This window comes from Rhinopithecus bieti, unplaced genomic scaffold, assembly GCF_001698545.2.
Source record: "Rhinopithecus bieti isolate Rb0 unplaced genomic scaffold, ASM169854v2 scaffold_38981, whole genome shotgun sequence".
Lineage (NCBI taxonomy): Eukaryota > Metazoa > Chordata > Mammalia > Primates > Cercopithecidae > Rhinopithecus > Rhinopithecus bieti.
In genome coordinates this window covers 1,810,091-1,821,405 of record NW_016819573.1, presented here as the reverse complement: position 1 = coordinate 1,821,405, position 11,315 = coordinate 1,810,091, and positions in this window count along the sequence as shown.

Sequence of the window (11,315 nt, the reverse complement as noted above, 5' to 3'; positions counted from 1 at the left end):
ATTATTTTATATTTTATTTTAAATTTAATTTACTTTTATTATTTTATTTTATTTATTTTACTTTTGAGACAAGGTCTCGCTCTATTACCCAGGCTGGAGTGAAGTGGCACAATCTCGGCCTGCTGTAACTTCCGCCTCCCAGGTTCAAACGATTCTTGGGCCTCAGCCTCCCGAGTAGCTGGGATTACAGGCGCCCACCACTATGCCTGGCTAATTTTTCTATTTTTAGTAGAGATGGGATTTTACCATGTTTGTCAGGCTGGTCACAAACTCCTGACCTCAAGTGATCTGCCTGCCTTGGCCTCCCCCAGTGCTGGGACTACAGGTGTGAGCCACCTGGCCCATCTACCTGTTTTCTATCACAGCACACTGCTGCCACGCTCCATAGATGCCCCCATAGCGCCCCCAGAGAGTGCTCATCACCCAAATGGATTCCTGAAAGACCATACTGTGAAAGACACAGTAACACAGGAGCAGTAAGAAGCCGAGGAGGAGAATGGACAGATACAACGAAATCTGCAGCACGGTGGTCACTCTTGGCACGGAGATGGGTCTGGAGCTCCCGCAGGTCTTGCATGGTCAGTTGCTGACTTCCCACCTAGACTCCGGGCACCAACTCCTTGGAAGACGCCGTCCAGCTGGCCATGATTCCATCTCTTCTGGCGAAGGGGCTCCAGGCCCTGGGGATTTCTCAGCCACTATGAGGTCACAGACTTCCCGTGGTAGAACCTTGTCTTCTCAGCTACAGTCCAATCCTTTGCAACCAGTAGGTTGAAAGCAGGACTCCTGATATGTCTGCTTAGACTTGCTAAGTGGAAGTGTCTCTCCCCTATCCCTAGAAAAATATCAGGCAAAGCCTTATAATTTTCTGATCATTCTTAGATAATAAAAAGTCTTGCAATCACTAAAAATGGAAAACACAGTTTCCATTCAACAATTTTATTTTATTATTTTTTAATAATACACCAGTAGGGTCAAGTGTGGTGGCTCACGCCTGTAATCCCAGCACTTTGGGAGGCCGAGGCAGGTGGATTACAAGGTCAGGAGTTTGAGACCAGCCTGGCCGATATGGTGAAATCCCATCTCTACTAGAAACACAAAAAAATTAGCCAGGTGTGGTGGTGCACACCTGTAATCCCAGCTACTCAGGAGGCTGAGGCAGGAGAAGTGCTTGAACCCGGGAGGCGGAGGTTGCAGTGAGCCGAGATCGCACCATTGCACTCCAGCCTGGGTGACAGAGCAAGACTCAGTCTCAAAAAAAAAAAAGTCTGGGCATGGTGGCTCAAGTCTGTAATCCCAGCACTTTGGGAGGCCGAGGTGGGTGGATCACGAGGTCAGGAGTTCAAGACCAGCCGGATCAACATGGTAAAACCCCATCTCTACTACAAATACAAAAATTAGCTAGGCATGGTAGCATGTGCCTATAATCCTAGCTACTCAGGAGGCTGAGGCAGGAGAATCGCTTGAACCCAGGAGGCGGAGGTTGCAGTGAGCTGAGATCACACCACTGCACTCAAGCCTGGGTGACAGAGCAAGACTCTGTCTCAAACAAACAAACAAAAAAAACAGGATTAGTTACGGATCTGCTGAATCCATTCAACAAGTTTAAATGTCCAGTCTATTGCATTATTATGTTTTCAATGATCTTTCATAGGTAAGACATTTCTCCACCAGCTGGGGCTATGTACAGGACAGGCTGCTGTCTGCTGGGGTGGGGACATGGGCCTTCTCTCTTCATGTATCCACATATGTTTCTCTTCAATAGGAATTTTCTGTCCATTTACCCACTCTCAATACTTTCAGGATCAAAACAGGTGGAGTAAAGGGTAAGGAGAGGGGAGACATCTCATCTGGTGCTTTTGCAAGAAGCCCGCACCATCTCCAAGCTAGGGAGATGTTTAATCCTTATTTCTCTCTTTTTCTTTTAAATTATCTCCTTCCTCCGTTCTGCATCTGGTCCGGCACTTTCTTTGGAAGGCAGCTGCTATTTTATCACGGAACCTTCAAAAACTGCCAATACTCAGATCAATTTTTGCCTATCACAACAGCAGTTTTATTGCATTTTTAATTTTCTTTCCTTCCTTCTTTCTTTCTTCCTTTCTTTCTTTCTTTCTTTCTTTCTTTCTTTCTTTCTTTCTTTCTTTCTTTCTTTCTTTCTCTTTCTTTCTTTCTTTTTCTTTCTTTCTTTCCCTCCCTCCCTCCCTCCCTCCCTTCCTTCCTTCCTTCCTTCCTTCTTTCTTTCTTTCCTTCCTTCCTTCTCTCTTTCTTTCTCTCTTTCTTTCTTTTTTTGGATGGAGTTTCACTCTTGTCACCCAGGCTAGAGTGCAATAGTATGATCTTGGCTCACTGCAACCTCTGCCTCCTGGGATCAAGTGATTCTCGTGCCTCAGCCTCCTGAGTAGCTGGGATTACAGGCACCCACCACCACGCCTGGCTAATTTTTGTGTTTTTAGTAGAGATGGGGTTTCACCATGTTGGCTAGGCTGGTCTCGAACTCCTGACCTTGTCATCCACCTGCCCTGGCCTCCCAAAGTGCTTGGATTACAGGCATGAGCCACCACACCCGGCCTCATTTGTTAACCTTGAGATGCAATTGTATATGGTTATTCCCCCTATATTGGTGCCTCCTTTCTCCTTTCCTTGATGTGTCAGCTGAAACTTCCTTTTTTTTTTTTTTTTTGAGATGGAGTCTCCCTCTGTCGCCCAGGCTGGAGTGCAGTGGCTCCATCTTGGCTCACTGCGAGCTCCGCCTCCCAGGTTCACACCATTCTCCTGCCTCAGCCGCCTGAGTAACTGGGACTACAGGCGCCCGCCACCACGTCCGGCTAATTTAACATCCTGTTCCACTACTGTGGAACAAGCATCAACCACTCCTCTTAGGTGCCCATCCTGCTATAGGCACTGGGGCTGCAGGAATGAACTTGCCAAGGTGCCCTCCTTAGTGTTATGGGAATAAGGAGTGCAAAAGAAAATCTGGAACTACAGAAAATCTGCAGTTCTGCCTGTTCCCAGCTTTCTGAGGACACCTTGGCCTTAACTGCTAGCTCAAAAGATTCAGCTCGGTGAGGCCTCAATCTGAATATGCAGGAGGCCAAGCCCTTTCAGGCTCATAGGTGGGGCGGCAGAGGCGGGCGTGGGTTGTGGTTGCACTCAGCCTCCTGTTTGCTGTGTCTCTTCCAGCTCCAAAGGGGTGATGAGAGCCAGATTGCCTTAGATCTGTGCTGGGGAGTAGAGCAGCAACTAGCCACATGTGGCTACAGAGCACTGGAAATGTGGCCAGTCGGAATTGTAATGTGCCATAAATGTAAATCACATACCAGATTCCGAAGACCTCATACAAGAAAAAGAATAGTAAATAGCTCATGAGTAATTATAAAATATTGATTACATGCTGACATGATAATATTTTGGTTATATTCAGTTAAATAAATTATTAAAAATAATTTTACTTTTACATTTTCTCGTTTTTTTTTTTTTTTGAGATGGAGTTTCGCTCTTGTTGCCCAGGCTGGAGTGCAATGGGGAGATCTTGGCTTACCGTAACCTCCGCCTCCTGGGTTCCAGCGATTCTCCTGCCTCAGCCTCCCTAGTAGCTGGGATTACAGGCACACACCACCACGCCCGGTAATTTTGTATTTTTAATAGAGATGGGGTTTCTCCATGTTCATTAGGCTGGTCTCGAACTCCTGACCTCAGGTGATCCACCTGCCTTGGCCTCCCAAAGTGCTGGGATTACAGGCATGAGCCACCTCAGCTGGCCTACGTTTTATCTTTTTAACATGCTCTTGGCAAATGTAAAAGTACATATGTGGCTTGCATTATCATTATATTTATGTTCTTCTTTTTTTTTTTTTTTTTGAGATGGAGCCTCGCTCAGTCACCCAGGTTGGAGTGCGACGGCATGATCTCGGCTCACTGCAACATCTGCTGCCCAGGTTCAAGCAATTCTCCTGTCTCAACCTCCCGAGTACCTGGGACTACAGGCGCATGTCACCACGCCTGGCTAAGTTTTGTATTTTTAGTAGAGACAGGGTTTCACCATGTTGGCCAGGCTGGTCTTGAACTCCTGACCTCATGTGATCCACCTGCCTCAGCCTCCCAAAGTGCTGCGATTACAGGCGTGAGCCACTGCGCCCGGCCTTGCATTATATTTCTATTGGACAATGCTATCTTTCTCTTTCTTTTTCTTTTTTGAGACAGCGTCTCGTTTTGTCAACCTGTCTGGAGTGCAGTGGTGTGATCTTGGCTTACTGCAGCCTCAACTTCCCAGACTGAAGTGATTCTCCCACCTCAACCTCCTGAGTAGCTGGGACTACAGGACTGCTCCACCATGCCTGGCTGACAATGCTATCTTAGACTTTTCAAACACAGCACATTTCCTCTGCTTCATAAATAATCCCAGAGTCCTTACAGTGACAGAAGCCCTCAACTTTCTCACAATACTACAATATAGCAACTACTAGGCCTTGGATATTTGTTCTGTGCTACGGTCTTTTTTTGTTGTTGTTGTTGAGACGGCGTCTCGCTCTGTCGCCCAGGCTGGAGTGCAGTGGCTGGATCTCAGCTCACTGCAAGCTCCGCCTCCCGGGTTTATGCCATTCTCCTGCCTCAGCCTCCCAAGTAGCTGGGACTACAGGCGCCCGCCACCTCGCCCGGCTAGTTTTTTGCATTTTTTTAGTAGAGACGGGGTTTCACTGTGTTAGCGGGGATGGTCTCGATCTCCTGACCTCGTGATCCGCCCGTCTCGGCCTCCCAAAGTGCTGGGATTACAGGCTTAAGCCACAGCGCCCAGCCTATGCTACGGTCTTGATATAAATCATTTCATTTAATTCTCACAGTAACGCTATGAGCAGGGAGCTATGACTGCCTATTTTCTGTAACTGGAGACTAAGGCTGGGTGGAGAAGTTAGGTTACTTAGCCAGAGTCACATGGAGAGTAACAGCAAGAGTAGGAGGCAGAAGAGGACACCAGGGTTGTGTGGCCACAAATGAGCACACCTGACCCCCCTGCCCAGTGTCCTCTCAGTCACAGCATCTGTATTAGTCCATCCTTAACGCTGCTATAAAGAACTGCCTGAGACTGGGTAATTTATAAAGGAAAGAGGTTTAATTGACTCACAGTTCAGCATGGCTGTGGAGATCTCAGGAAACTTACAATCATGGTGGAAGGGAAAGCAAACACGTCTTTCTTCACATGGTGGCAGCAAGGAGAAGTATAGAGCAAAAGGGGGAAAAGCCCCTTATAAAACCATCAGATCTCATGAGAACTCACTATTACAAGAACAGCAGCATGGAGGTAACTGCCCCCATGATTCAATTACCTCCCACGACAGGTGGGAATTTTGGGAAGTACAGTTCTAGATGAGATTTAGGTGGGGTCACAGCCAAACCATAGCAGCATCCCACAGCCCCTCCCCATCACAGAGACTCCCAATGTTCTTACAGTCTTGGGATCCCATAGGCCTCTCCCAGGTACAAAATATGTAGCAGATCTCACCTCAAGGACCCCCTTTTCCCTCACGATCGCATAGGTCAGGCCTGGATGTTCTTGTCCTTCTGGCCTATTGAGTACCAAGAATCTGACTGGAGCGGAGTGTGTGGGCTCCTCATCAGGCCCAAGGGTGGGCTGCTTGCACTCCAGAACATGGGCAGAGTCAGTAGCAGGGCTGTCTCAGGCCCAAGAGGCACACCATGCCCAGGATGCAGACAGTGCCAGTGCTTATGAGAATTTGTGAGCCATTAAGTCCCCTCCCAAGATTGTCTCCAGTATGCTGCAGAGAACATGGGACATCTGTCTATAGTCTCCGTCACTGTGCAAATCTGATCAAGTTCCTCAAATGCAAATCTTCAAGTTCAGAGACTCTTTGCACCCTCCACCCCGTGTACTTTGAGGCTGGAGTTCAGCAAAGCAGTTACTCGCTGTCCTCCTCTCTTGGATCATCTTCTCACCCTCACATTCCAGTCTCTGACCATGACTCAGTCATCTCGGTCTGACATTGTCCAGAAAAAAATGAATGGGGTGGGGGTAGAATTCATTCATTCAACGGTGCTAGCCACTGAACTGGGTAGTGTGAGTACAGTGGTGAATCAAAGACAGGCGCCTCTGAACCCTTGCAGAAAGAAGTTCAAACTAAGCACAGTCCCCTCATCGTAGTAACAGCTCCTATGATGGAAAATTGGCCATTCCTACAGATTAATAAGAGTCAGTGACCAAGGAACATCTTCAGAACAAACAGAAAAGCAAAGCAAGAGGGAGAAGATTACTTCTAAACTTTCAGGCTGTTTTCGAAATTTATCCCAAGTCCTCCAGAGTCCGGAGTTGAGCTCGACTCCGCCAGGGGACGCTGCAGGGCTGCTGGCCTTGTTTCCTTCCGCTCTAGGCCGCAGTTCGCGCTCTCATCTGTATTTCCGCCGGCGCGAAACCAGTGTAGCTTCCTAGTCGTGTGGCCTCGGTCTTTCGCCGTCCCTCGCCATCGCACGCCATCGCATACCATCGCAAGCCACCGCACCCCATCGCTCGAAATCTGCAGACATCTTGATATTTCCCGCGCCGTCTGTCAGGTCTCCGCCGCCACTCGACGCCAGGGCGCCGGGTGAGTCCACAGCAGGGCGCGTGGTCTTCGCCACTCTCACCATCGGGGAAAACTGAGGCCCCAGGGAAGGCGGCCAGAGAGATCAGGCCCGGTCCCTGGTGCAGTGCCTCGTCCCCTTTGCTGGAGTGAGCCCCCTGGGATTCACGTGTCCTCGGGAAAGACACTGGCGGATGAACAGCGCCCTCGGCCGCCGCTGTGCTGAGCCGGCCACGTGCAGACGTCAGACCCCCCTGTCCGCGAAGCTACTTTGCGGGAAGGCTTAGTGCCCCTGGATGACGGGAAACAGGGCTCGGCGACTTTAGCTGCCCGCCCCCGACTCCTGGCATTGGAAGCCCCCAAAGCCACTTGTCTGTTGCCTACAAAGTGTCAGTCATTGTGCCATGTCCTTGGGACCGTTAACTCTTTTTCCCCTCAATACCTTTTAAAAGGTGTTAGAACCTTCATTTTACAGACCAGTTAGCTGTGGTTTAAATGGAAGACGCTCCTAGCACCCCAGTGGGGCAGAGTCTGGACTTCTGTCTCCGGGCCTTGTACTAAAGCCCCCTCCCCGTGCTTTTTCCCTGCCTAGGCCTTGTGGGCTGTGCTGCTCCTCGGAGGGCTTGGCACCAGCCAGCGCCCCCTCCTGCAGCACTCTGATCTGCACCCCCGAGGGGCGTCTGTCCGCGGGGTGAGAATGCCCTGGGTGAGTGCCGCTGCTTATGCGCACCTTGGGGGAGGACCCTTCTGTGGGACCCAGTAGAGGGGATAGTCAATGAGCTCGGCCAGTTCCGAATTCTGAGAACTGTCTGCAAAGCGTGATTTAGGAGACAGGGGCTGGACTTGGGGGTCACATCCTGGCTAAGTTCCTTCATTCTCCTGAGGTTGACTTTCTGTGAAGTAGGGAAACTGCAAAAGCTCTCTGAGGGCAGAGGCCTTGGCTGTTTTTCTTGATTTTAAACCCATGGTGCCTGTCCACGTGTAGATAGATACTCAGAATTGGTGGGCTGAATGTACAGCCGAGGCGTTTTTACCAGAAGTCGGTTTTCCTGTGGACTCTGGGTGGGGAAGATGGAATCTGCCTGTGAAGTGATGACGGCTGTCAGGGTCCTGGGTACCTTTCTCTTCCCTGGGGAGTGAGCAGCCCTCTGGAGATCTGGCAGCTAACACGCGAACGTGGGCTCACCTGCCCTTTTTTGCACCTGTATTCGAAAGTGATCGTGGGCTGCCTGTGCCCTGGTCATTGATAGTGCAGGGAGAGAAATCGCTGAAAGCGCTTCCCCGTGTTTGGAGGGTCCACTCCTGTCCCTTCCAAACTCTGGAGCTTTCTCACACCTCCTTCTCACCATCTTTCAAATGCCTCCTGGCGCTTGGTGTCTGATGATTATTGAGTGCTCCCTGTGCAAGGCTCCCTGCAGGGGTCTGGAAGGCGTTCACCAAGGTGTATGAGGGTGTGTCCCCGCCTCAGGATTGGTGGTGGAACCACAGCTACAGCCCTGGTAGTCACACCCTGTGGCAATTACTGGCTTGATTGTCTTTGCTTCTCTTTTGTGACCTTGAGGGCAGTGTCTTGAGCTTTTGTTTAGTATTTTATTGTATTTGTTTAGTGACAGGGTCTTACTCTGTTGTCCACGCCGGGGTGCAGTGTGCAGTGGCGTGATCATAGCTTGAACTCCTGTATGCAAGTGATCCTCCCACCTCAGCCTCCCAAATAGCTGGGACAGACAGGGTCTCGCTATGTTGCCCAGGCTGGTCCTGAACTGGCTTTAAGTGATTTTCCCTCTGTCTTCCAAAGTGCCGGAATTATAGAATTATAGGTGTGAACCACTTCGCCTGTCTCAGTATCTGAGTCCTGTCTCTTGACTTACCTGGTGCTTGGCAGATGGTTGCTTTTCAGCAGTTAAGGAACAAATGAAAAACAGGAGATGGGCCGAGCACGGTGACTCACACTTGTAATCCCAACACTCTGGGAGGCCAAGGCGGGTGGATCACTTGAGGCCAGGAGTTCAAGACCAGCTTGGCCAACATGGTGAAACCCCATCTCTACTAAAAAATACAAAAATTAGTAGGTTGTGGTGGCACATGCCTATAATTCCAGCTACTCAGGAGGCTGAGGCACACCAGAATCGTTTGAACACAGGAGGTGGAGGTTGCAGTGAGCCGAGATTGTGCTACTGCGTTCCAGGCTGTGCTGCAGCCTGGACTGCATTCCAGCTAAAGACTTAGAATTGTAAGGTGACAGGGCTTTGCATGTCACCTTGTTGCGTGTCAGTGAAATACTTTTGAGCGAGGCAGCCTGTGTGGGGGTGGTCAGAGCTATTTCCCACTGGCCCAGTGGTCATCCCATGGTGTTCCCCTTGACGGTCTTGTCCGTGGGCCACCAGGATGCATTTCCCCACACGATTGTCATTGTGATGTCAAGGACCAAAGCCAGAGGTATAAGTAGGCATGGCTGATAGAAGAGTGAGATGTGTAATCAGCCCTGACCCACAGATGACAGATGGGCCATCCTGCCCAAAATAACCCTTACTGTGTATGCCAGACTCCGCCACGCTGGTGTGCCACACCAGAACCTGTCCTAGGTTCAGAGTCCCCTTCAGTGTACTGCTTCAGGATCACAAATTCAACAATATGTGCTTAAGATGAGACTTAAGCTGTCCCTGATGTGTGGTTCTTCTCTAGACGAACTCTTTTCGTGTTGCTGAGACCGTGAACCACTGTTAACACCAGCCAACTTTTAGGAAACATTTACCACCTGGTTCTGTGCCAGTATTCTCCTTGTCCTTTCCAGAACAGGTTTGACCAGGTGATGTCTAGATAGCTCATCCAGGGCTTCTTGATTCTGGCAGAGGAGGTTGATTGGTGCAGAGGGGCCCATGAGAAGTGTCTCCATCCTGCCAGGAAGCAGGTGGACCATGGTATTCCATGAGGTCTGTCCTCTGGAGATCTGGGGCTTTGTGTCCCTCAAGAGTGGATACATGCAGGTTCCCTGGGCGTGACGTCTGGGAAGTAGAGAGAAGTGAGGTGAGGGTGTCTTTGTGCTGGCCCTGGTTTTACCCTCTTTGGGGCCGTCATGAATGCATTGGGTTTCTCTTGTGCTTGCTTAGGTTTAGTGTCTTCAGGGATCCCTTATCATTGTTGTGTCTTGGAATATCTTGACTCAAAAGCTGAAGGGCTTTGGCATCAAACCTACTTGTATCCTGGTCCTGAACGCCTTACCACCACTCCCTAGCTTTGGTTCTTTTTATGATCCTCAGTTTCCTCATCTGGAAAACAGGAGTACACTGAGGTGATTTTTCTTAGGATCACACAGTCCCTGTCTTCCACGTCCGAAGAACTCTGCCAGCTTCTTATCTGGAGGGTCTTTCCTTTACCTCTCCTGGTTGGGGCAGGTTCCATTTATGTGGGACAAGACGGAAGCTGCTTCATCCTGTGCTCTGCTGTGCCACTGTCCCGGCTCAGGCCATTTTCCAGGCTTCTGACACTGGTCTCCGATTTCAACAAGCCCTGGATCTTTTTCTGCCCCTGTGTGCAAAGTGATTACAGGCTGCTTGTGTCTTGGTTATTGGTAATAAAGGAAAAGTTACAAGGTTTTCCTCTTGTGGAGAGGAACCATTGTCCATTTCAGACGGGACGACCTCAGGGGACTGTGTCAGTGACCCAAGATGGGCTAGACAAGCTGTCAGTACATTCACCTCCTGAGACCCTGATTCCCCAGGTGTGTTTTCTGTAGGTGAATGTTGTGGTTTCCTGGACTTGCCATAAGCACTGCCAAGTGCATCAGTCACATCTTGGCTTCTTGCTCCCTGCAGGAGTGTCACATGACTGCTGCCCCATGTGTGTGAGAGGTGTCCTCTGGGAGAGCATGGATTCTGAGGTCCCAGGTAAGTGGGGTTCTCCTCGGTTCTCTAGAGCTCAAGTTCTCTGCAGGCTGTGAGGCCAGAGGTGGTTGGGTGCTGAGGGGTGGGGAGCGAGGGCACAGGTGAAGGCTGCTTCCCTTTGCTCCCATCTTTGCTTCCTCAGCAGGCAGGGACAGGTTTGGACCCTCTTCTGCCTTCAGGGGCTGCTGCTGAGAAGGTGCTCCCTGAGCTTGATTTGGGCTCTGAGAGTCTCTGAGAAAGACCCTGTGATGTTGAGAGGAAAACCATGTGTTGGAATGGACAGAGAGGCTGCGTTTCTGATTCAAGCCTGGATTCATACCCAGTGGCCGCCTGAGTGGTCTTCTGTGAGCCTCAGTGGAACAGATAGCCAGTGTTGTTACCCTCCAGCCCAGTCTGTCTGTCTGTTTGTTTATTTATTTATTTATTGAGACAGAGTCTCGCTCCGTCGCCCAGGCTGGAGTGCAGTGGCGTGATCTCGGCTCACTACAACCTCCACCTCCCGGGTTCAAGTAATTCTCCTCCCTCAGCCTCCCGAGTAGTTGGGATTACAGGTGCCTGCCACCATGCTTGGCTAATTTTTTGTATTTTTAGTAGAGATGGGGTTTCACCGTGTTGACCAGGGTGGTCTTGAACTCCTGACCTCTGGTGATCCACCCGCCTCAGCCTCCCAAAGTGCTGGGATTACAGGCGTGAGCCACTGCGCCCGACCAATTTTATTTTATTTTATTTTATTTTCTTTTGAGACAGAGTCTCTCTGTGTTGCCCAGGCTGGAGTGCAATGGCGCAATCTTGACTCACTGCAACCTCCGCTTTCTGGGTTCAAGTGGTTCTCCTGCCTCAGCCTCCCGAGTAGCTGGGATTAGAG